At 38.9% G+C, this 27184-nt stretch overlaps 1 long non-coding RNA gene across 3 annotated transcripts; it reads right to left on the bottom strand.

Annotated features, from left to right (window-relative positions):
• Positions 1–213: 213 nt before the first annotated feature.
• Positions 214–27174, bottom strand: LOC108717616. Of its 3 annotated transcripts, none has more exons than XR_005961512.1 (3): positions 26395–27174; positions 23297–23380; positions 214–1355 (listed from the first exon to the last, which is right to left on the bottom strand). It is a non-coding gene; the product is annotated as an uncharacterized LOC108717616 (long non-coding RNA). The 3 variants fall into 3 exon arrangements; XR_005961510.1 differs by lacking the exon at positions 214–1355 and adding an exon at positions 8608–8647 and having other exon boundaries at positions 26395–27172; XR_005961511.1 differs by lacking the exon at positions 214–1355 and adding an exon at positions 9875–9994 and having other exon boundaries at positions 26395–27172.
• Positions 27175–27184: the final 10 nt, after the last annotated feature.

The following is a 27184-nucleotide window of genomic DNA, read 5'->3' as shown; positions in this document are numbered from 1 at the left end:
GTTACATTTTGTTTGTACTTATTTGAGTGAGCTCTAATTCATCTGCTAGGAAAGGAGCCCCCCTATCAGATATATTGGATGTAACTGTCAGTGAATATCTGATACCCAACTGCTGCATGAAGACAGAATGAAGAGAAACAGATGCTGAGAGAGGAATAGTGAACATAAACTTGATTATTTCAGAAACGATGCAGAATATTTAATTGTTTGCATTTAGAAAGTTTCTTATTTCAGTATATTAAATTTATTTTCACGATAGTTCCCCTATCTTTCTTATTTTGTGTTACAATTTCCTGACACCTCCAGTTAATCACACAATACAGTGGAATAGATTTCCAGATGGGGATATATAACTGACACATTCTAAAAGATTCCATTATTTAAAACATCACTTATTGCTCAATGAGTTTTCAACAAGAGTAACATATAGCTCTCCCCAGTATTCCCTACCCATTATTATGTTACTCAGCCCCCAGGCAGAAAAGGGGCTGGAGAGAGGGGAAAATGATACGACTCACCCCCTGTTGGCCAGGCCACCCCCCCTCCGTGCGACTAAGGGGTCTGCTGTATACATAGGTACTCTACTGCATTAATATTATAATACGAATGCAGCCTCTCAGAGAAAATAAATAATATTGTTCATACAAAGATATTCAGTTACCATGTGACCTCCATGCCTTTCCAGGAACATTGAAAAATATCTTGGTAGCTTGAAGATGATAACACATGTCATTTAATAAAATATGAAAAGTTTGCTTAATTAGTAGTCACTTATAGCAACTAATCAGAGGGAATCATGTCTTGATCCTCATCTCAGTCTAGAGAAGAGCAAGCTGAAACCAACCAACCAACAAAGTTCCTGGATGAAACAAAAATACACTGAAGGCTCTAATATCACACTGACAAAACTAGAGGTGTGAATAATGCAAGAGAATCCATTTTCAAGTTTTTTTTTTAACTAATCAGGCTTTTAATGAGGAATATAGGTTTGATAATCTCATATACTGATAAATTCTCTTGGGGTAATTAAAACCTTTTAAATAGTGCCATCAAAAATGGCTCCAGGGATGTCCAAAATCCATCCTTCTTTACCAGATAGGCATGCTTCCACCAATGAAACTCTTGCAGAGGTGATATCTACCGGTTCTCAGACTAGGAGACAGTAACAGACCAAACGCTTTGATGACACAGTTATAAACAACAGGGAGACCTTACCTGGAGTTGGGGGTTCATGATGGGGTGTGGCTGGACTCTTGAGGTGGATCCCAGACACACTAGCCTGATCCTGGCCATGTCCAAACAGTCAGTTGCCAGAAACACAGGAAATGTATTTCGCTAATCAACTCCCTCACATGCTGAAAGATGGAACATATTGCAGTTCCCTATCAGGTCCAAATACCTGCTCATTGTCAACTCACACAATAGAAATTGCTTGGCATTGTAAAGTTCCACGTCATTGTGAATGCAGCCAGCAAAAAAAATAATGTCTAGCTGCTGCTAATAAGGATTCAGGGGATATTTTTTATTGAAGCAGCAAAAACAGTCACTCTCAAAAGGTCTACAGGTCTGGGGTGAGATGGAAAATACTTGTTTTTGACACTGTTTTAATGAATATTCTATTTTTTTTTCCTGTACCAAATAATTATCAGTTGGAGGGCATTTTCCTCTTCATTGTTGCTTATGATCATTTATCATTCTATTTACCAAATGATCGATGTTAAAGTGTCTTTCATCAGTCACTTGGGGGCCGATTCACTAACTTCGAGTGAAGGATTCGAAGTAAAAAAACTTCGAATTTCGAGTGGTTTTTTGTGCTCCTCGACTATCGAATTGGCGTAAATTCGCCTGAGTAGAATGATTCGAATAGATCGAGCGCAAAAACACTGCGACTATTCGCCATTCGATAGTCGAAGTACTGGATCGAGCGCAAAAACGCTGTGACTATTCGCCCATCCGATAGTCGAAGTACTGTCTCTTTTAAAAATACTTCGACTGCCTACTTCGCCACCTAAAACCTACCGAATTGCTTTAAAAGCCTATGGGAAAGTCCCATAGGCTTGTTTTCCAAGTTTTTGATCGAATAAAAAGGCATTCAATCAAATGAAAATCCTTCGAGCAAATATTCGATCGAGCACCTATTCGCCTGGCGAATATTCGACTATTCGCCAGCGCGTAAATTCGCCCTAATTGTCTATTCGATTCTATTCCCCAGTCGAATTTCGAGGGATTTAACCCCTCGAAATTCGACCCTTGATGGATTTGCCCCTTGATCTTATTTTGGTGTTAATACTTGTCTGAATCTGCTTCATTCCAAATCCAATCTGCACTTATTGTAATAAAAGACACCGAGTTTGCCCTGGTGCAGTAACCCATAGCAACTAATCAGTGTGATGCATTTACTGGTCACTTGTTTAAAAATCAATGTCTTTATAACGGAGCAGTGAGTGGTCAGAGATACTTTCTGCAATCAATACAATTATATTATTTAACTGTCCAGCTTTAACTGTAGTTATGAGCAGTGTCGGACTGGGCCGGCGGGACACCGGGAAAAACCCCGGTGGGCCCCGGGCTCTTGTGGGCCCCGCCGGCCCAGATCCGCTACTTAGTGGGGCGGCGCGACCCCACTTTGTTTGGGGTCGCGGTAGAATAGAATGGCTGCGCATGCGCACAAACGCGGCGCCGCGTTTGTGCGCATGCGCGCTAGCCCCCTGCAGCACTCCGGAGCGGCAGTGGCGGCTGGAGGGGGCCCTGGGGCAGTAGCCCCGGTGGGCCCCATGCCTCTCAGTCCGACCCTGGTTATGAGCAGACTGACTGCCTCGAACAACTCCATGGCAGTTTTAATATATGTCATTTAATTTTTAAAGAAAGGCTATAATTAGCGACAGGAAACGTAACAACTCTAGTTATAGGTGAATAACAATGAAATAGTATGTTTCGTTTAGGGATGATAGTATCCCTTTTAAAATAAAGGTATGGGATCCATTATTTGGAAACCCATTATACAGAAAGCACTGAATTACAGAAAGGCTGTCTCCCACAGACATCATTTTATCCAAATTATACAAGATTTTCTCAGTAGAAATAAACCTTGTATATATGATCCAAATTGATATATAATTAATCTTTATTGGAAGCAAAATCCGCCTATTGGGACTATTTAATGTTTACATGATTTTGTACTAGAATTAAAGGAGAACTAAACCCCCTTTCTAATAAAAACCCCTACCCTCCATAGTTCCCCCTCCCTGCTCCCCCTGCACAGTATTTAACACAAGTAAATACCCCTAAGCCAGTAATTACCCCTTGTTGTAGTGGAGCTCACGGGTGGCCATCTTTAGCAGTTTCGATAATATCAGTAAGGAAGCTCCATATTGGCGCATGGGCAGTTGGAGCATTTTCCCGGTTCACTACAAACTCACACGGAAATTACGAAAATTACCGAAGTGCCTGAAAAAGACCTGAAGATCAATGAAGCAGCTAAAGCTGGCCCCCGTGAGCTCCACTGACTCTGTAACAAGGGGTAATTACCGGCTTAAAGATTCTTATTTCAGTATGAAAAAGCTTATACTACATTTTCATTTTCTGAATAGTTCCCCTTTAAGGCATAATGCGAGTGTTATTAGCTGCTTTTACCTATTGTGAGCAAATAAAACCTGTATAAAGGTATAAACCTGCCATATGTTGTATTTGACACTACAGATTCATTTGTATTTGGTGTTTAAATACATTTACATTTCTATTATAAACTATCTTTACTATCTTTGCTAAAGCACAAGGAATAGTTTCAAAGGCACCAACATGAGGAAAAGAATAGACAGCCATTAGAAATCGGCACATGAATTGGCTAATTGGCATTTGTGGTGATGTGACACAAGAAGAAGACGGGGGTGAATCAGGGAGTATTGGGAATCCTAATGAAATGCCCAGAGACAGCTAATGTGGAAGATTAAAGGGACGCTGAAGAAGACAACTGCCAAATGAGGGTAATGTTTGTGATGGACACAGGATCAGGGAACTAAAATCACCTTAGTCCTGTTATTTCACAGCTATATATATTGTACATCTGATGTTCATTTATTATTATTATTAATGATACATTATCTCATTGTAAGAATATTGGCATTAAAGGGGCAGTAAACCCCCTTGTTAAACGTGAGTTCAATGAATAGGGCTTGTGCTGAATATACATTACCAGTAAACAATCACCAACATCATAGTTTAATGCCAAACACCAGAAATGCCCCCTCACAATGCCCCCTGACAATTTTGAGTACAGTTTGCACCCGAATTGTAAATAAATGCACAAGCCAGTAATAATTGATATGTCCAAAAATGTCTCATTGCACTTGAGCTCAATGGATTCCAGGGTCGGACTGGGATGAAGAGACACTGAAAAATACCTGGTGGCCGATCCGGGCCAGACCTACTCCGCAGTCAAGAACAGAGCAGGAACATGCTGGGGGTGGAGGGGGTGTGCAGCTGGAGCGGGGGGGTCATGGAGGTGGTGGAAGGGGCTTTGCAGGGCCTGATTTGGCAGCCCCCATGGGCCACTGCTGAATAACTTAGGGTGAACAGGGTGGCCTTACGCGTGTAATAAAGACTAATATGTGATGTGAAAAAAAACTCCTATGAATTGGGGGCTGTCCGCTATTTCTGGCAAAGTGGAGTGGAAACAACATTAAAGAGATATTGTCACGGGAAAACATGTTTTTTTTCAAAATTAATTAGTTAATAGTGCTGCTCCAGCAGAATTCTGCACTGAAATCCATTACTGAAAAAAGCAAACAGATTTTTTTATATTTATTTTGAAATCTGACATGGGGCTAGACATATTGTCAGTTTCCCAGCTGCCCCCAGTCACGTGACTTGTGCTCTGATAAACTTCAGTCTCTCTTTACTGCTGTACTGCAAGTTGGACTGATATCACCCCCTCTCCCCAGCAGCCTAACAATAGAACAATGGGAAGGTAACCAGATAACAGCTCCCTAACACAAGATGCCTGGTAGATCTAAGAACAGCACTCAATAGTAAAATCCAGGTCCCACTGAGACACATTCAGTTACATTGAGTAGGAGAAACAACAGCCTGCCAGAAAGCAGTTCCATCCTAAAATGCTGGCTCTTTCTGAAAGCACATGACCAGGCAAAATGACATGAGAGGCACCTACACACCAATATTACAACTAAATACAGTTGCTGCTTCAGGAATGACATTTTATATTGTAAAGTGAATTATTTACAGTGTAAACAGTGTCATTTAGAGATAAAAATTACACCATAAAAATCATGACAGAATCCCTTTAAAGTGAAGCTCAGGAAGCCAATTAAACCCAAACCCAAAAGCATTTTAAGTGAATTCTGTTATGTCTTGGGTAGCCGAGGATGAGGAGAGTATAACAGTGCTTTATTAGAGTCATGCAGGCATTACACAACCGTAACTTTCATTTTCACTTTTAAGCTACCAGGAAGTATGCACAGTATGAGCACAGTGACATCTACAGGCCATTTGTATAAACCTACATCAGGAGTAGGAAAAATGCCCTTCATCAAATGGAGCTTCTCTAAAGTCATATCTAACAGGAGCAAGATGACTTGCATTCCATATGCGTCCATCGGACAGTTCATATGTGTATGGTCCTCGCTGGCGTCTCACTTCAAGTGGTGTAGTAAATTTACATTGTCCTTGTTTCAGTAGTCCTGGTTTCCAAATTCTGACTAAAGACCCAGGCTGAAAGTGTACTTCTCTTGCACCAAGTTTTCTGTCAGTATAAGCCTTGCATTTGGCTTGTTGACGTTTCACAATGTCAGCAGTAGATGATTTTGTAGGAACAGTATTTTGTGGAAACAAAAAGGAACACCAAGAGCCCCAATAGTGTAATATGTTTTAACAAGGAGTAATGGTAGAGTAAACAAGTTAATACTCACAAACCAGGGTTACCGCTAGGCAACCACTGTATAGGCAGGTGGGGAAATTATCCTGACCCCACTCAGGAATAAGAAGTCGCTCTCTGTAAAAGAAGAAAGTGGGGATGATACCCCTCCACTCGGGGTGGACTCGATATGGTAGTAAAACAAAACAGAGGCGCCAAAAGGATAAAAATAGCTAAAAGCACTTAAAAACCCAATGGGTAATTCAGAGGAGGTAGTAATAAACTTACCTCCTCCAAGCAGACACCAACAAAAGTGGTAATTTTCAATAGTAGTTTATTCACAAAACTGTATTGCAACGCGTTTCGCAGGCATTTCCTGCTTCATCAGGCAATATGGAGCGGGAGCAAAAACCAACTAAAAAAATACAGAGACAGGCAAATTTATAAAATATTATTATATACAGCTGTTCAGATTATGGGTAAGTGTGCATACTAAGTGATGCCCTTGGGCCAAGGATATGGGAGGGAGGGGAAACAAGGGGAGGAGAAATAGTTCACAGCATGGGAAAACAAGTGCTGATGGACATGGGGGATAGGCTACTAGTATATATTATCTAAATTGGGAATCAAGTATCTTGGTGGGAGACATAATAGGGGACATACAATAGTAACATAATAAAGAATGTAACCTAAGGTATATTTAAAACCAGGGGATGTAGCACAGATGACTAAACCAACAAAAGAAATCAATGAAATTAAGATAAAGTGAAAAAAAACTTACCAGTGTCTTTATATAAACACGCCAGGCGCCTCTGTGCTGCTTGAGGACGCCTGAGCGTGTTATATAGTGTGACTAATTAATGGGAAGTATATGGGGGAAGGGAAAACAAGGGAAAGAGGAAAAATTCACAGCATGGGGAAGCAAATGCTGATGGATATGGGGAATAGGCTGCTGGTATATATTAGTCTAAATGAGAAACAAAGTATCTGGGTAGGAAACATAAAATTAAACTATGTGGGAGACATAAATTAGTGAACTAAGGGTATATTTAAAACAAGGGGATGCAGCACAAATGACTAAAACAATGGGGAATCAATAACTTTTAAGAAGGAATAGCTATAATCTTACCAGTGTCTTTGTATAAACACACCAGGCGCCTCTGTGCTGCTTGAGGATGCCTGGGCGTGTTATATAGTGTGACTAATTGGAGGAAAGACAAACAGGAGATGGTGTAGCCATATTGGTAGTGGAAAATAGATCGTGGTATAAACGACCATTTTGGTTGGGGCTAATAAAGTGTCATAACCAATGAAAATGCAAAGGAATGCATATAAATATATGAATATATACATACACACATGAAAAATACACACATAAAAAGAACCTGATATATGAATTCTAAACAGCATTGAATGAAAAAACCTGATGTAAAAACTCTAAACAGCGTTGAATAAAAATAATGTTGAAATATAAATACCTAGACCGATTATAAAAATAATGCATAAAAAAATTATGCAAAACTATGCAGGCTATAATCGGTCATAAAAGCATCAAATAAATGCAATAAAACTAGATAAATAGGCTACTAAAAGAGAGGACTAATAAAACGGAACAATATGGCATATGGAATATTATAAGACGAATTAATAGACTTTTTCTAAAACTTCATTGAGACCCTCAGGTACCAGGGTCCTGAGGGTCTGGATCCAGTACATTTCTCGTTTTTTTAAAAAATCAAAGGCTGCAGAATCTGCAGAACTGATGGAGTCGATAAGTGTGATAGAAAAGGTGTCGGGGCTGCTGTTATGTGCTCTGTGATAATGACGTGACACGCTGTGCATAGGAAATTTATTAATAATGTTCCTTTTATGTTGGCCTATACGGCTCCGGGCAACTTGTGTTGTCCTGCCAACATATTGGAGACGGCATGGACATGTTATGAGATAAATGATATATTTGGATTGGCAGGAGATGTGACTATTGATGGTATATTGAATCTTGGTAGTGAAGGATGAGAAAGTGGATGTATTGGTAACAAAAGGGCAAGCTAAACAACGGGAATGGTTACAGGAATATGATCCAGGTATAAGGGGAATAGGTCCTACTGGATTGTTATAATTCCTTTCACGTAATTTGCTAGGGGCTAAGATGTTGCGCAAACTGGGTGCTCGTCTGTATGTAATTAGAGGTTTTGTAGGTAACAAGGGTTTAAGGAAGGGGTCCTGAAGTAGGATCTCCCAGCGATTGTTCAAAATAGTCCTAATGTTCTGATGTTCCTTGGTGAATTGTGTAATGAACCGGATAGGTGGGTTGTCGCTAGGTGTAGGTGCGGGGTTTTTTTGAATAGTGGATTTCGCCTTCATGAACGCATCATTAACCAGTTTCTTTGGATATTTTCGTGCTGTGAATTTCCTTTTAAGTATTTCCTTTAACCAGTATTTTGTGGAAGTTTGATGTCTGCAACATGTAATTTAGTCTGCCTGCCATGTAATAATTCAGCTGGAGATGATTGGGTTGTTGCATGGCATGTTGCTCTGTAGTTATGTAGGAACTCTGTTGTAAATACTTTCCAAGATTTCCCAGTAAGATTTGCTGTCTGTAGTGCTTCTTTCAGACTTCTGTTGAATCGCTCGATTTCTCCATTTGATTGTGGGTAATACACTGAAGATTTCCTATGCACAATATTCCTCTCTCTCAGAAAGATTCAAACTTGGATGAGACAAACTGTGGTCCGTTGTCTGATATTAACTCCTTTGGATTACCTTCTCTGCTGAAGACTGTAGACAGAAATGTTATTACTGTAGCTGATCTTATATAAGAAACAAATGCAATTTCAGGCCATTAACTGTAATAGTCTATCAAGGTTATAGCAAATCTACAGTCTATATGAGCATCTGTAAAAGGACTGACAATATCAATAGCAAGTTTTTCCCATGCTGAATCAGGGAATGGTACTGGTTTTACATCTGGTCTCAACTTAACTTTGTGTACAAAGTTCTTTGCACAGCCCAGTGAAGTGTTGCTTTGTGGTGAATTTTTAGACACTGGCTGTGTGGCAGGCACTGGTGCTGTAGTAATGAGACCATCAACTAATTGTAGGTTTAATGCAGCAAAGAGATCCCTTCCAAGTATAGCAGTTCCCTTATTCACAATGTAAAAGTCACATTTTGCAGTATTTGATTCAAATTGTACAGTCACTGGCAACGACCAAGCACAGGGATTGGATCCTTTAAGTAACTGACTAGTTTCAGGGTAGGTGCAACAAGCGGATCTTTTGCAAAGTATTTCAAGAAAATCTCCTTTGGTTGTATAGAAAGAGCTGAACCTGTATCAAGCATCAGAAGCAGTACTGACAATGACAGTGCATATAAACTTGTCTGGAATAAATGTACCAGCTTTATCCACACTTAATACTGTGACATTTGCAGTAGTGACTTCATGAACATCTTTAGCAGAACTACGGCAGATCTTAGCAAAATGTCCTACTTTTGTGCATTTGCGGCACCGTATAGCCTTTGCAGGACATGTAACATGATTTGCAGTGTGTTGTGTTGAACCACAGCGAAAGCAGTATTTTCTATTTGTATTTGCTGCATGGTTTTGCAGTGTAGGTGAATCCCTTTCCTTAGCACTGTATTTTGCCTGTGACTGTGCATTATTAGGCCACAGTGCTGGATTCACAGTCTGTACATTCCCAGCAGTTCCCTGACTGAGAGTTTTAGCCTCTGCCACTGCTGTTTCAATTTGGCTAGCGACTGTAATAGCGTTTGCAAGGGTTAAATTCTGCTCTAGGAGCAGTCTCTCTCTAATGCGAAGTGAGTTTGTTTTTTCCACTATATGGTCTCTTAGCATTTCATCTGTTAGATTCCCAAACTCACAGGTAACAACCAGCTCTCTCAAAGCTGCTACAAATTGTGGATTCACCATTACGCTCATCAGGTAATGGTAACGTATAGAATATACGCTGCCCCTCTGCTCCCAGGCAGTGAATAAGTAAAGCTTTCTAGCAGCACAAATCTCCCCTTGGTCAGCAGCAATAATGTAATTTTCAAACATACGGATCCAAGCAGTAAAAGGTATAGTGGGCTAGACATCCTTGTCACCATTTGTTATGTTTTGGATAGCTGAGGATGAGGAGAGTATAACAGTGCTTTATTAGCAGAGTCATGCAGCCATTACACAACAGTAAGCTTTCACTTTTAAGCTACCAGGAAGTATACACAGTACAAGTATGAGCACAGTGACATCTACAGGCCATTTGTATAAACACTACAGATTCATAGATGACCAGGTGGTTATTTCCAACCACTAGTTCAATTTGGAAGCAATTTGCCATGATTTTCAGTTTTTTTTATGTTTTTTTATTTATTAAGGAGCCCTCCAGTTTGTTATGTCTTATTTACCCCATCAACTGTGCAGTGGCTTAAACGAGAGATGGGAACATGAATAGGAGCGGCCTGATTAGAAAGATAACAGAAAAATATAATGGAAATAAATAACAATAAAATCATTGGCACACAGGGCAACAGTTTGTGGCTCCTGAGGTCAGTGACCCCCATTTGGAAGCTGGAAACTAGCAAAAGAGGAAGGCAAAAAAGTTAAAATCTAAAAAGAATACATAATGACAACCAACTGCAAAGTTGCTGGGAATAGACCATTCTATAACGTACTAACAATAACTTACAGAGCAGCACTTTTTCCCATAATTCCACTGTAAATGTGGTGTGTGTGGTAAAATACGTGCAATTATGTACATTTTTGATGAATCAGATGAAATCAGGAGTTGCACTCTATATGTGATTGTTTAGTAGATAATTATCAGTGGCGTAACTAGATTTTACTGGGCCACACAGCAAATCATTTTTCAGGCCCCCAAAATGTTGAGGTTGACTTGTTTTACCAATTGAAACTGTATATGAATTAGGGCCTCATGGGGCCCCTATACTTCCTGGCTCCCCTGCAGCCGCAGGGTCTGCTTCCTCTATAGTTACGCCTATAATAATTATATTGTTATGCCATTGCCCTTTCTATAGCAGTGTTCACACTATAACACACAAACACATTAAATATTAATACAGGCTCCATCAAGCCCTGCAAATAACGGCTTTCCCCTCAAGATGGCACTCGTTTGCTACAAAATCCCAGGCTCTGCGGAATTTCAGTGACAAAGAATAATATCAAATCCTCATCTGAGATCTGGTAATGTCAACAAGGGCCCTTAAACATCCGATTTAGAATTCATTATGAGTTGTAATGTATTCCTCTAATTGTCAATCTCTTAATGGATCTGGGACTTGTGTGATATTAAGCGGCCGATTCACTAAGCTCGAGTGAAAGATTCGAATGGAAAAAATCCGAATTTCAAAGTATTTTTTGGGTACTTCGACCATCGAATTGGTTAAATTCGTTCAAATTCGAACGATTCGAAGTAAAAATCGTTCGACTATTCGACCATTCGATAATCGAAGTACTGTCTCTTTAAAAAATACTTCGACCACCTACTTCGGTAGATAAAACCTACCGAAGTCAATGTTAGCCTATGGGGAAGGTCCCCATAGGCTTGCCTGTGATTTTTTGATCGAAGGATTTTCCTTCGATCGTTGGATTAAAATCCTTCGAATCGTTCGATTCGAAGGATTTAATCGTTCGATCGAACGAAAAATCCTTCGATCGTACGATCGCAGGATTTGCGCAAAATCGTTCGACTTCGATATTCGAAGTCAAACGATTTTAGTTCCCAGTCGAATATCGAGGGTTAATTAACCCTCGATATTCGACTATTGATGAATCGGCCCCCAGGACAACTCTCAACCCAACATCAGACAAACTGCCTTCAGGAAGCCAATGTTTTCTCATCTCTTCCATTTTATTCTCATCTCTTCTATTTTATTCTCTTTTATTTTATTCTCATCTCTTCTATTTTATTCTCATCTTTTATTTTATTCTCAACTCTTCTACTTTATTCTCATCTCTTCTGTTTTATTCTCATCTCTTATATTTCATTCTCATCTCTTCTATTTTATTCTCATCTCTTTTATTTTATTCTCATCACTTCTATTTTATTCTCATCTCTTCTATTTCATTCTCATCTCTTCTATTTTAGTCTCATCTTTTATTTTATTCTCAACTCTTCTACTTTATTCTCATCTCTTCTATTTTATTCTCATCTCTTTTATTTTATTCTCATCACTTCTATTTTATTCTCATCTCTTCTATTTCATTCTCATCTCTTCTATTTTATTCTCATCTTTTATTTTATTCTCAACTCTTCTACTTTATTCTCATCTCTTCTGTTTTATTCTCATCTCTTCTATTTTATTCTCATCTCTTTTATTTTATTCTCATCTCTTCTATTTTATTCTCATCTCTTCTATTTCATTCTCATCTCTTCTATTTTATTCTCATCTCTTTTATTTTATTCTCATCTCTTCTATTTTATTCTCATCTCTTTTATTTTATTCTCATCTTTTATTTTATTCTCAACTCTTCTACTTTATTCTCATCTCTTCTGTTTTATTCTCATCTCTTATATTTCATTCTCATCTCTTCTATTTTATTCTCATCTCTTTTATTTTATTCTCATCTCTTCTATTTTATTCTCATCTTTTATTTTATTCTCAACGCTTCTACTTTATTCTAATCTCTTCTGTTTTATTCTCATCTCTTCTATTTTATTCTCATCTCTTTTATTTTATTCTCATCACTTCTATTTTATTCTCATCTCTTCTATTTCATTCTCATCTCTTCTATTTTATTCTCATCTCTTTTATTTTATTCTCATCTTTTATTTTATTCTCAACTCTTCTGTTTTATTCTCATCTCTTCTATTTCATTCTCATCTCTTCTATTTTATTCTCATCTCTTTTATTTTATTCTCATCTCTTCTATTTTATTCTCATCTTTTATTTTATTCTCAACTCTTCTACTTTATTCTCATCTCTTCTGTTTTATTCTCATCTCTTCTACTTCATTCTCATCTCTTCTATTTTATTCTCATCTCTTTTATTTTATTCTCATCTCTTCTATTTTATTCTCATCTCTTCTATTTCATTCTCATCTCTTCTATTTTATTCTCATCTCTTTTATTTTATTCTCATCTCTTCTATTTTATTCTCATCTCTTCTATTTTACTTTTAGCTTGTTATTTACTGTAACTATAAAAAGTGTAAATTCTTATAATTTGGCTATTTAAAGCTCTTGCCAATTATAGAGTTCAGCTTGATCTGTGCAAGGGAAACTTAAGTAGAACCTAAAAAAACATCCTAAAAGGATTTATAGTTATCCGATATTTGCCTCTTTAGTAAAAGCCTTATGTGTCGCAAATCACAGGCAAGGAATATTGTCATTATGAGGAAGGAGGAATCTCTGGTGGATATCTGTAGGGGTCTATATATGTGTATACTGTAAGGCTTTCATTTTCATTATAGGAAAGAGAGCAGCCTTGGAAATTGCCTGGGATAACCCAGTTCACTGCTGAGAATGCAGAATGCCTTTTATTTGCATCTGTGTATAAACATATTCATATGTGTGTGTGTGTGTGTATATATGTGTGTGTGTGTGATGTTCAGAAATGGATAAATAGAAGAAAGGATATTATATTAAGTGGACATCACACAAAACAATAGCAATGTACATAGTTGTGTATATATTATATTTCGGAGGAATAGGGACCAGGGGCTGTTTTCATTATACAAGACAATGGTTGGGAAGGAAATGAACAGTTGGGGGCACATTTACTTAGCTTGAGTGAAGGATTAGAAGGAAAAATACTTCGAATTTCGAAGTATTTTTTTGGCTACTTCGACTTTCGAATCAAATGATTCGACTAAAAATCATTCAACTATTCAACCATTCAATAGTCAAAGTACTGTCTCTTTAAAAAAAACTTCGACCACCTATGTTGGCCTATGGGGAAAGTCCTAATTTTATTTTTTCAGAGCCCTCACTGAGTTTCCTCATACACAAATCTCACCATTGACACCATCCATTATCTATCTATCTATCTATCTATCTATCTATCTATCTATCTATCTCTCTATCTATCTATCTCTCTATCTATCTCTTTATCTATCTATCTATCTATCATCTATCTATCTATCTATCTATCTATCTTGCTCTCTCTCTATCTATCTATCTATTATCTATCTATCCATCTATCTATCTATCTATCTATCTATCTATCTATCTATCTATCTCTCTCTCTCTCTCTCTCTCTCTCTCTCTATATATATCTATCTATCTATTATCTATCTATCCATCCATCCATCCATCATCTATCTATCTATCATCTATCTATCTATCTATCTATCTATCTTGCTCTCTCTCTATCTATCTATCTATCTATCTATCTATCTATCTGTTATCTATCTATCTATCTATTATCTATCTATCCATCTATCTATCTATCTATCTATCTATCTATCTATCTCTCTCTCTCTCTCTCTCTCTCTCTATCTATCTATCTATTATCTATCCATCCATCCATCCATCCATCCATCCATCCATCATCTATCTATCTATCTATCTATCTATCTATCTATCTATCTATCTATCTATCTATCTATCTATCCCCATCTCTCTCTCTATCTATCGTCTGTCTTTCCATCTCTCTTCTACCTCTTTATGTATGTCAGCCTGTTGTCCATGATCATTATGAGTAAAACAGAAGCAGCTCTTGTATGGAGACATTCTCTGGTTCTCCAACACACAAAGGTAAAATCACTAAAACAAGTAATTTCGGTGCAATTTGCATATTTCTGGTACCTCCTGTAGTTCATTATGATTGTCTGGTGTCAGGGAAGGTAACGGAGAAAATATAAATCCCCCTCTTCTGCACGTATAAACAGCTAAATAAAGAATGACTCGGAGTGAAAGGCAATCCACAAACCAATGTAAGTGAGAAAGCAAATGAATGTACTGCAGCTTCTCCAGATCTTTATACTCAGGTTTGTATTGTTATTGACAGGAAAGCTGAAGCTGATCCCACTGGGCACAAACGGGAGGGTTACTGCAAAAAGTCTGTTCATTTAACATTAATTGGTGAAGGTATCTGACATTCAGGGGCACATTTACTTAGCTCGAGTGAAGGATTTGAATGCAAAAAACTTTGAATTTCAAAGTGTTTTTTTTAGCTACTTCGACCATCGAATTGGCTACTTCGACCTTCGACTACGACTTTGGATCAAACGATTTAAACTAAAAACCGTTCGACTATTCGACCATTTGATAGTCGAAGGTCCCCATAGGCTTTTTAACAAATTTGCTATCGAACGATTATTCCTTCGATCAAACGAATTGCGCTAAATCCTTGGACTTCAATATTCGAAGTCGAAGAATTTAACTTTGACAGTCGAATATCGAGGGTTAATTAACCCTCGATATCCGACCTTATGTAAATGTGCCCCTCAATGTTAATTTCTGTATTTAGGTTTTCACTATATGAAGTTCTTAGGGGTTACAAATGTGGGCTATGATTGGCTATTAGTAGCTTCTATGAGGACTGGCAGCTACAGGAGGTTCTGTTTGACAGTACACATAGTTTTTATACAATAAAACTTGCCTCCAAGCCAAGAATTTATAAACCTGCTTTGAGGCCACTGGGAGCAACATCCAAGGGGTTGGGGAGCAACATGTTACTCACGAGCTACTGGTTGGGGGTCACTGTGATATTACATAAACTGTCAACTTTAAATGCAGCGTTCACATTAAAGGTGCAATACAGTGACCAGCTTCTGATTTAGAAATGAATATGGTACATTGTTTTTCATGCTGAATAAATGAGAGTTATCCCCTATCGGAGAGAAGTTTGGTCCAAGACTATTTGGGAAAGGGAGGATATTGTTTCCATTGCTGTAATCAGTGATTAGTGTGGCCTCTCCATACTATAAATAGTGTTCTCTATGCAATTTATCCCGTGCTAGCATCCTTTACCTTAAATCATGGAAAGCTGAGCAGCAGCTACTCTATATATACCTGATATATTCTCCATTTAAAGCTAGGTCAGGAGATATTTATGGAAACAGGCGCATATAGGAAGCAGCATTAAGGTGTAAAGGCAGTTTAATCCTATAATAAACACAAACTACAACTGATAATAAGGGACTTTAGTCCCACTGGGGCCTATTAAATGCTATAGAAAGAATACATTTTAGTAACAACTCCCAAAATGCATCTTGGGCCTCTCCCCTTCTGCTATTAACACTGAATTCACAGCATCAGATTTACATAAACCTTTTTTTTCTCCAATTCCATATAACGGCTTTATATTTACTGTACGGAAGATACTCAATTTTCTTTTTGTTATCTTCTGATGGGAGATTGATTTTAATATGCATAAATAATGCAAAGTGTTGGCCCATAGCGTCATATGTGAAGACTCTCTTGTGATCTTCTCATCTTCGTTTAGATAAACCATTAACCCCTTTGGCTCCTGTACACGCACTGCTACTCCGAGGCAGAAAATAAAGCTCTATCAAACTTAAATATAGGAGCTGTTTGTTGACCACGTTCACGTTCGGAGCCCTAGAGCTAAAAGCACTTTCCACCATAAAATAAAAGCACTGTCTTTATTTCTCAAAGGTTACGTTGAGAGGCCACCCAGCCCATACTTCATAGAGAAAACAACTGAAAGGGCTATGAAATCTGCTGTGATTTACACCGACGATATAGACCCAGTAGCCCTTACACTGGAGATTTTCTGAGAGGTACGTATATTCTTTTATACTAAAAGATGTCGCTGTATCACAAGATGTATCTTGAAGTCAAAGAAAGATGGGAGATGCCAAATGATATCACAGCAGAAAACTAGAATGCAGTTGTACATATGTTCTCTGTAATACCATCGCTTGATAATTCCTAATTTCCTGCAATTAAGGGACAGGGGAGAAATCTCTGTAGGCTTTCTAGAGCAAAACACAATGCAAAAGTGGCTCCCAGCAAATGAACTCAACTTGGCCTTTATTTTGTGTATGCTAAGAGGCCTTATGATAGTTGTAATTTAAAGAAAAACGGTATTTATACCCCCCCCCGAAAAAAATATATGGCAGGAGCAAGTCATTTTCCATTGATATAATTTGAATTTATGTTTCAGAATCTCTGATTTTTGGCTTATGACTTCCTGGTTACAGAGACCCAGTATGGGTAACACTGAGTTACATAGTAACATAGTAACATAGTAACATAGTAAGTAAGGTTGAAAAAAGACACATGTCCATCGAGTTCAACCTTTTTTTTTGTTTTTTTGTTTATTAACTACCTATCTGCCAGTTGATCCAGAGGAAGGCAAAAAACCCATCTGAAGCCTCTCCAATTTGCCTTAGAGGGGGAAAAATTCCTTCCTGACTCCAAAATGGCAATCGGACTAGTCCCTGGATCAACTTGGACTATGAGCTATTTCCCATAACCCTGTATTCCCTCACTTGCTAAAAAGCCATCCAACCCCTTCTTAAAGCTATCTAATGTATCAGCCTGTACAACTGATTCAGGGAGAGAATTCCACATCTTCACAGCTCTTCTAATCGGAATGGGTGACCTCGTGTCAGCTGGAAAGACCTACTGGTAAATAAAGCATTAGAGAGATTGTTATATGATCCCCTTATATATTTATACATAGTCATCATATCACCCCTTAAGCGCCTCTTCTCCAGCGTGAACATCCCCAATTTGGCCAGTCTTTCCTCATAGCTAAGATTTTCAATACCTTTTACCAGCTTAGTTGCCCTTCTCTGTACCCTCTCTAATACAATAATGTCCTGTTTGAGTGCTGGAGACCAAAACTGTACGGCATATTCTAGATGGGGCCTTACAAGTGCTCTATACAGTGGAAGAATGACCCCCTCCTCCCGTGACTCTCTGCCCCATTTAATACAAGTCAAGCCCTTATTTGCCCTTGATGCTGCTGACTGGCATTGCTTGCTACAGCCAAGTTTATCATCTACAAGGACTCCAAGGTCCTTTTCCATAATGGATTTGCCTAGTGCAGTCTCATTAAGGGTATAAGTGGCTTGGATATTTTTACATCCCAGGTGCAGGACTTTACATTTATCAACATTGAATCTCATTTGCCACTTAGCTGCCCAGATTGCCAGTTTGTCAAGATCCTGTTGCAAGGATGCCACATCCTGGATGGAATTAATTGGGCTGGATAATTTTGTGTCATCTGCAAACACTGATACATTACTTACAACACCCTCCCCTAAGTCATTAATGAACAAGTTAAATAAAAGTGGACCCAATACTGAGCCCTGGGGGACCCCACTAAGAACCTTACTCCAAGTAGAGAATGTCCCATTAACAACCACCCTCTGTACCCGATCCTGTAGCCAGTTTCCTATCCATGTGCAAACGACTTCATTAAGCCCAACAGACCTTAGTTTAGAAAGCAGTCGTTTGTGGGGCACAGTATCAAACGCTTTGGCAAAATCCAAATAGATCACATCTACTGCCCCCCCACTATCCAGAATCTTACTTACCACATCATAAAATGCAATCAAATTCGTCTGACATGACCTATCCTTCATAAAGCCATGCTGATTGTTGCTCATAATGCCATTCATTAGGACAAAATTTTGAATGTGATCCCTTAACAAGCCTTCAAATAATTTGCCCACCACAGATGTCAAGCTTACTGGCCTATAATTGCCAGGCTGAGATCGTAATCCCTTTTTAAATATTGGAATAACATCAGCTTTTCTCCAATCCATAGGCACCATACCAGATGACAGTGAATCTGAGAAAATCAGAAATAAGGGCTGGTCTAAAACTGAACTAAGCTCTCTTAGAACCCGGGGGTGTATGCCATCAGGCCCTGGAGCCTTGTTTACATTAATTTGTATTAAAGCTTTTTGAATCATATCCTGAGTCAGCCACTGACTAGATTTAGCTGAACCATTCGTGCAGTTATTAAGCGAGCCTGTGAACCCAGACTCCTCTATTGTATACACTGAAGAAAAGAACTGATTTAACACATTTGCCTTATCTGTATCTGTTACAACCATACTGGTACCATTATTTAATGGAGCAACACTCTCAACCTGCATCTTTTTACTATTAATATATTTAAAAAACTTTTTAGGGTTAGTTTTCACCTCCACCGCAATTAACTCTTCATTTCTTTTCTTAGCCTTCCGGATTGCTGATTTACAACATTTATTACAGTGTTTATATTCATTAAATGCAGCTTCTGTCCCTACAGATTTGTAGTTTTTAAATGCCTTTCTCTTCTTTCCCATTAACATCTTTACCTCTGTATTAAGCCACACAGGATGATTCTTAGAGCTTCTACGTTTAGTCCTTAAGGGAATAAATTGAGAACAGTAATGATTTAATATCATTTTAAAGGACAACCATTTCTGTTCTGTGTTTTTAGCTGAAAACCTAATGCCCCAATCAATGCTCTGTAGGGCAGCCCTCAAGGCACTAAAATTAGCTTTGGCAAAATTCATGGTTTTTGTTGCCCCAGTATATTTTTGTTAAATAGTCCCAGTAGTTGGAGGGCAATTCTACTCGTCAAAAATGGCCTTGAAACAGAAATTGTGTTTGGTTGAAAACATGTGTAACTTCATGTATACGAGATGCTTTGCACACTTACTAAATGATACTTTCATGCTTTGCTCAATTATAGGAGCACTAAGTCCATGGATGATATTTCATTTTCTTCATAATAACAAGCAGCTATATGTCTGTATGGAGTGGACAGAGAGCAGACCATTTTTAGATATTTTGAGTTCAAGCTATTGTTTACATTATGTCAGCCTCCAAACAAACAGATCTATGAAACATGAACTAAATAATGTTCCTCCTATTGTTCCAAACCCACTGAATAAATAAATAAGCACCCCCCAAATCCTATCCTAAATGACCTTCATGCAGGGACCCCATTCACTGCTCTGAACCAAGGGTTGCCACCTTTTCTAGGAAAAAATACCGGCCTTCCTATATATTTATCTCTATTCCTGTCAGGGAGCCGGGAGCCCCCTCTGGGGAGTAGTCCGGATCTAGGAGGAAGCCCCTCAGGAGGGATCAGGGTCGTGGTATCCAGGGGTAAGACAAGAGAATAATCAAAGTCCAAGCACAGGTCAAAAGACAGGCGGAATACAAACAAAGTCCAGAGCCAGGCAGGGGGTCAATGGCAGGCAGAGTATCAGCGAAGTCCAGGTCCAGGCAAGGGGTCACAACAAGGAATCAGGCAGATATAAGCAGGGAAAACAGCAAGGGAACCCAGGAAACTCTCAGGGAACAGAATCCTATTTTCGGGCGCCATCTTGGCGCCTCAGGCGTCCTTTTATGTTTGAATTTGGCGCCCTTGCGCCAGCGTCAGCGTGCCTGCGACCGTCGCGCCGCGCTGACGTCACGGCGCCGGCGTCGGAACCCACGTGGGTTGCCTGGGCGCCGCCATCTTGGAATCTTCGCCGCCGGGAGCGGACGCGACTCCTCGCGCTCCCGGCGGTCTTGACAATTCCCTATTAATAACATTGGGATCACTGACCTTCCTATATATTTATCTTTATTCCCTATTAATAACATTGGGATCACTGACCTTCCTATATATTTATCTTTATTCCTATTAATAACATTGGGATCACTGACCTTCCTATATATTTATCTTTATTCCCTATTAATAACATTGGGATCACTGACCTTCCTATATATTTATCTTTATTCCCTATTAATAACATTGGGATCACTGACCTTCCTATATATTTATCTTTATTCCCTATTAATAACATTGGGATCACTGACCTTCCTATATATTTATCTTTATTCCCTATTAATAACATTGGGATCACTGACCTTCCTATATATTTATCTTTATTCCCTATTAATAACATTGGGATCAGCCATCATTTTTACCGGCCAGGTCTGGAAAATACCAGCCAGGTGACAACCATATCTGGACCCCACTAGCAACGACCTGTGTCCTAGTGTTTCATGAAACATTTGTAAAAATAAAGAAAAAAAACCCAAATCTTGTTTTCTTTTGAAGGTCTAAAATATATATCATGCAAGCTATAAATATAGCAGGAGTTGCTATATCTGTAGCTCGTATACAAATATCACAGATGAGAATTCAAACGCTACTTTCTTTTTGATGTGGTGAAATATTTCTCTCTCCTTCAGACACATGCAATGGAGAGTTCTGAACTGAGTTCACTAAATATGTGCTTTTCCAGTGTGGCTGGGGAAGTCGCCTCTTCAATCTAAATGAAGCATAATAATAAATAGATCTACTATAACTAAGTGCTCTTGAATTTATTGTGACTTTTTTTTTAAGGGAATCAATAGTGCTATGCAATGTATCGATTGGAAATAACCACCAAAGTGTATTTCCATAACCTCAATTTGTATTTATAAATGTATTTAAATGGTTTTTGTTTATATAATATATATCTGGAACGGTCTAAATCCTAAAATGGACGAATGGCTAGTGTCAGAGGGTTGATAGTTGTCACCCCCGCCCTCTATGACGCCATAACGCTATAGGGCCCAAGGCAGGATGGACTATAAGGGCTAATGGTCTACTGTGGACAATGGTCACTCATATAGCTTATACTAGGCCATACAAACAAAAGATTATCACTCTGTTACTTAAATTCCAGAGTGTCAGCATAACGCCAGTCTGTCTGGTGGGGCCCCTTTTAGCTGAAGTGCTGCTCAAATTACTGGAAATACCACAATGGCCTTGGTTAGCCAATAGCTGATTGCGAGGTTGTGGACCGTTGGAGCTAGGCACAGTATGTTACAACATTCCTTTGATAACATGTATACTAAGTAAATCATTTAGACATTAAGGGGCCGATTCACTAAATTCGAGTGAAGGATTCGAAGTAAAAAAACGTCGAATTTCGAAGCATTTTTTGGGCTACTTCGATCATCGAATGGGCTACTTCGACCTTCGACTACGACTACGAATCGAAGGATTCAAACTAAAAATCATTCGACTATTCGACCATTCGATAGTCGAAGTACTGTCTCTTTAAAAAAAACTTCGACCCCCTACTTCGGCAGATAAAAGCTACCGAAGTCAATGTTAGCCTATGGGGAAGGTCCCCATAGGCTTGCCTAAGTTTTTTTGATCGAAGGATATTCCTTCGATCGTTGGATTTAAATCCTTTGAAACGTTCGATTCGAAGGATTTAATCGTTCGATTCGAAGGATTTAATCATTCGATCGAAGAACTAATCCTTCGATCGTACGATCGCAGCATTTGCGCTAAATCCTTCGACTTCGATATTCGAAGTCGAAGGATTTTAGTTCCTAGTCGAATATCGAGGGTTAATTAACCCTCGATATTCGACTCTTGATGAATCGGCCCCTAATTGTACAAGGAGGAGTCAGACCATGTATGGTATTTCCGTGAACCCCTTGTCACAATTACTGTAAAAGCCTTCTGAAAGCTATATAACGCCTGGACCAAGAGGTGGGTCTTTGGTAAGTCCTTGGCTGACATTCTGTGTGTTACTCCAACAGATTACCCAGACAAAACTGTTATGTTGTATTATGTATGAATAAATTGCCTGACTATTACTAAAGGTTTTCCTTTACTGAGTTTTGTCTTACATGAGGTCAAAATGGTACTACTAAAAATACCATCATTTTCCATCCAAAGGCTACTCTGCTAGCCTTAGTATCTATTTGTGCATAACAGTCATATGCACGCATATATTATTTTTTAGTGTCCATAATTCTTTTTAATATTACTGACACTTATGCAAAGAGAGTGTTAAAGGAGAGTTAAAAGTCTCAGCAAGGCATCTTACTGTTATTTAGATCTGCACATTCGGCTCATTGGCTGGAGAAACAAATACATTTTTTTGTAGATTTATGAGGATGCTCCGAACTAGGCAATATTTAAAGTAGAACTAAAGCCTACAAAAAGATGGTGGAGGAGTCCTTGGTCATTTAAGGAGGCACAGATTGTTCTTGCTAAAGGGCTATTTTGAATTTTGGCTGGTGCAGCAGCTCAAGAGATACGTTTCTGCATTTCTATCTTAATTCTTTGTTGAGCTTTATTTTCCCTTTAACTGCTATAACTATCACTGGTTGTTATCATTTAGATAAGAGGATATACATATCTATATATATCTAGTATATATATATATATCTATGGGTGTGAAAGGAAGGAAAGTAGGGCAGTTAGGTACAGTAGCACGAGCAGCAAAAACTCTAATGAAGAAGTAAAAAAGGAATGCCTGAGGGAATGTGCGTGTGAATAAATTGAGTTTTGCAGTTAATCTTCTGTGGTTCCATTCTGTTTTTCTATATACAAGTTTATGTGTGCCTTGAGCAGAGACATGAGAAAGCCACAGCTAGAGAAGTAAGGTTTTCAAACTTAGTTAAAGATTCAGCGTTTTTTAGTTTCTATCCTTGAGGGATCCTGTGCTTTCTCTTGAGCACAAGTAGCAAGTACAGTATATTGCCATGCTTACTGTATATGAAAGAAGCTGTGAGCAGTAGATATTGCTGACGGTTGTTAAAATGCTGGACATATTTTCAGATAGCCTTCCAGGTTCCTATAGATGAAAATAAGACAGACATATGTTAAAATGATAAATAACCTCTGATATAGCAGAGTTCATTGCTAATATGTATGAGTGAAATATTATAGGCAGAGCAGCACTTGACTTTTAAAGATGACAGGACTGGTGAAATGGAAAAAGTCCAAGCAATCACACAGCAATTAAAATAAATTCATAAAACAAACCAAATCAAGATTTCTTTGAAAGCCACCATGTGTATCATAGTGAAGGTTTCAATAAAAAAAAATATAAACTGGTGTAGAGCACAGGATGATACTGTAGCTTTAATAATGAAATACCATGGAATGGATGTGCCATGTCTAGAAACTTATTCAATTATGTATATACAGTAGAACCCCCATCTTATGTTTTTCAGGGGACCAGAAAAAAATGGTGTAAAATCCATGAAAATGTAAAATCAGGAAAATGTATTATGCATAATATATAGGTGGGACCACAAAACAACAATGTTAAATGAAGGAAATCTTATAATCAGGAAATGTAAAATTGTAAAAGTAAATGGGCCCCTAAATGTTTGAATGCTTTAAAGTGACACTTAGGGGCAGATTCATTAAGGGTCGAATTTCGAAGTTAAAAATACTTCGAAATTCGACCCTCGAATTGAAATCCTTCGACTTCGAATATCGAAGTCGAAGGATTTAGCGATAATCCTGCGATCGAACGAAGGATTTTAATCCAACGATCGAAGGAAAATCCTTCGATCAAAAAAAGGTTAGCAAACCTATGGGGACCTTCCCCATAGGCTAACATTGACTTCGGTAGGTTTTATCTGCCGAAGTAGGGGGTCGAAGTTTTTTTTAAAGGGAAAGTACTTCGACTATCGAATGGTCGAATAGTCGAACGATTTTTACTTCGATTCGTTCGATTTCGTTCGTATTCGAACGAATTTAACCAATTCGATGGTCGAAGTACCCAAAAAATACTTCGAAATTCGAATTTTTTTCATTCGAATCCTTCACTCGAGCTTAGTGAATCGGCCCCTTATTATATATACAGGATATATATATATATATACAGTACATGCAAATAGGATCTTCATGCAAGAAATTTTTTCTGCACTTCTCCAAATGAAAATACTTTGTATTATATGGCCCTGTATGAATGATATATGGCAGTTGTGATAGAGGGGCACCTTGGTCTGCAGTTGATTCACAGCTCGGACAGACAGGAGGCAATTCTTTGTATAGACAGAAATTCCGTGCTACATAGCGGTAGCTAGAGTGTCATTGTGAAGTACAGCAGCATATGGGATCTTTGCAGATATTATTGTGCCACATTATTGGTAAGTACAGTATGTTCTTAGCACTTGTTTATATTCCAAGGGCCTCAAAAGCAACAGCCCAATGTATTTTGACCACTAGATGGAGACGGATACTGGTGTCTACAGGGAATGTCTATTTTAAGGTCTTGCAGAAATACTAAAAATAATTGTATGGGTATTAAAATGGCTCAGTTTCAATCTACTGACAATTAATGCAAAATAGAAATAAGTATAATTTATTGACTAGGCCCATGTAACTGTAATGCAATGCTTTCTGTGTTTACAGGGTTAATATGACCTCCAGGCATCTTGCAGTGGAACAACAAATGAATTGTATCAATTAATAGTCCAGTTCAGATTATTTTACTACGGACGACTTTCTAATGGGATGAGAGAAAAAAGAATCCTAAATGGAGAGTAACAGATGTTGAACTAGAAGTATTTGCTAGTTAAATGCTCTACAGGTTTCCCTGACAAAAATGAACGGATGCTCTGCAGGTCTACGGCACACATTGTTTTTGAAAAATCCCTCCTTATCTAGTTTTTTTCCTCTATTCCTTCACTGGAGCTTAGTAAATGTGCCCCAAAGTGTGTGACTATAATGTGTATCATTGTGTCACACTGAGGATGGGATTGTGGCTAAAAGCTGCATTATGGGCAAAGGAAACTGCTCTGATTGTTCCCCTGGATTACAAGTAAAACATACCTCCCAACTGTCTCTTTTTCGGAGGGACAGTCCCTCTTTTGACAGCTCAACCCGCAGTCCCTCATTTGTACTGGAAAGTCCCTCTTTTCTCTGCACTGAACAGCCAGATAAAGAAACAAAGTTTCTCACTTAGGGGCCGATTCATCAAGAGTCGAATATCGAGGGTTAATTAACCCTCGATATTCAACTAGGAACTAAAATCGTTCGACTTCGAATATCGAAGTCGAACGATTTAGCGCAAATCCTACGATCGAACGATTATTCGGTCGATCGAACGATTAAATCCTTCGAATCGAACGATTCGAAGGATTTTAATCCAACGATCGAAGGAATATCCTTCGATCAAAAAAAACTCAGGCAAGCCTAGGAGGACCTTCCCCATAGACTAACATTGACTTCGGTAGCTTTTAGATGGCGAACTAGGGGGTCGAAGTTTTTCTTAAAGAGACAGTACTTCGACTATCGAATGGTCGAATAGTCAAACGATTTGTAGTTCGAATCGTTCGATTCGTAGTCAAAGTCGTAGTCGAAGTCGTAGTCGAAGGTCGAAGTAGCCCATTCGATGGTCGAAGTAGCCCAAAAAACACTTCGAAATTCGAAGTTTTTTTAATTCGAATCCTTCACTCGAGCTTTGTAAATGTGCCCCTTAATTGGCTTTTAGCAGAGAGCCCAGAACAGCTAACAGGTGCAAATAAGATACTTTGTAACAATTTTGAGGCACAAAAACACAGTTTAGATAAGGAGAAATATTTTCAAACTTTCATAACCTGACAAATTTTGTAAAACAAACATGGTAATTAGGGGGTGTGGCCATAGAAAGGGGTGTGGTCAAACAATTGCTGTGCTTTTACTTCCAAAATGTTGGGAGGTATGGAAGGTGTTTGGAGAGAGTCGCCCCTAAGAAGAAAGATGTTGTTGGAGGAACAATCACGTGCTGCTCATTAGTAGAGACTAGAATAAACTAGTAGCCACGCCCACCTGTAGGGAAAGTCCATTTGTAGCAGCTGATTGGCCTCTTACCTGTCACTCACATGTGGCCTTGACTTCTGCACTTCTCCTTTAATTGTCACATTCGCCACTTGTCTCACTCCCTGAATAGAAATAATGTCTCGTATATTGTCTGTCAGTCATTATTATTATTATATCAGTGACACAAGTTCATCAGAGACTAATGGACTAAACCAAGTGCCCTCAGTCCTCCCCACTGACTGGCTCAACACACTGGCCCGGCATGGAACGGGTTAAGCGGGGCCCCTGAGAGAAGTGGTGTCTCCCTGCTGCCTCCTCGCTCTGCGGCACTGCTGTCACTATGTGTGTGTGACTGACTGTGTGTGACTATGTGTAGCCTCCCTCAGCCCTATCTCTGCTCATGGAATGAGACACCTTGTAACCTGCGCCCCTGACAAATATTCATCTCTCTCGTCCCATCGGCTCCTCATTCACTTATTGACTCTATAAACCCCTCCAACTACTTCTATTCCTCACAGCTCCTCGTCTTCCATCATCTCCTCATATATAAGCCTGATATTCTCCTCAGAAGTCTCCTGGTGAGTGACCCCCGCAGGCCGTGTGCCACATGGTATGTCCCCCGTGATTGTCCCCCCCCGTCACGCTGTTTGGGTGAGTCCGGAGCGGTTAGGAAGTAGCGAGTGAGTGTGAGGAGGGGGGAGGTCCCAGTGTTAGTATGTCCCGGCAGTATCAGCAGCAGCAGCAGTGTTAGATTTGCAGCTCTCGGCTCATTTCTCTGTGTCCCTGTGAGAGAAGAAGCAGAAGCAGCAGCAGCTCTAGTGTGTGTGGAACCCTCCCCCTT

This window comes from Xenopus laevis, chromosome 5S (genome assembly GCF_017654675.1).
Source record: "Xenopus laevis strain J_2021 chromosome 5S, Xenopus_laevis_v10.1, whole genome shotgun sequence".
NCBI lineage: Eukaryota > Metazoa > Chordata > Amphibia > Anura > Pipidae > Xenopus > Xenopus laevis.
This window is presented reverse-complemented; position numbering and strand designations above follow the sequence as displayed.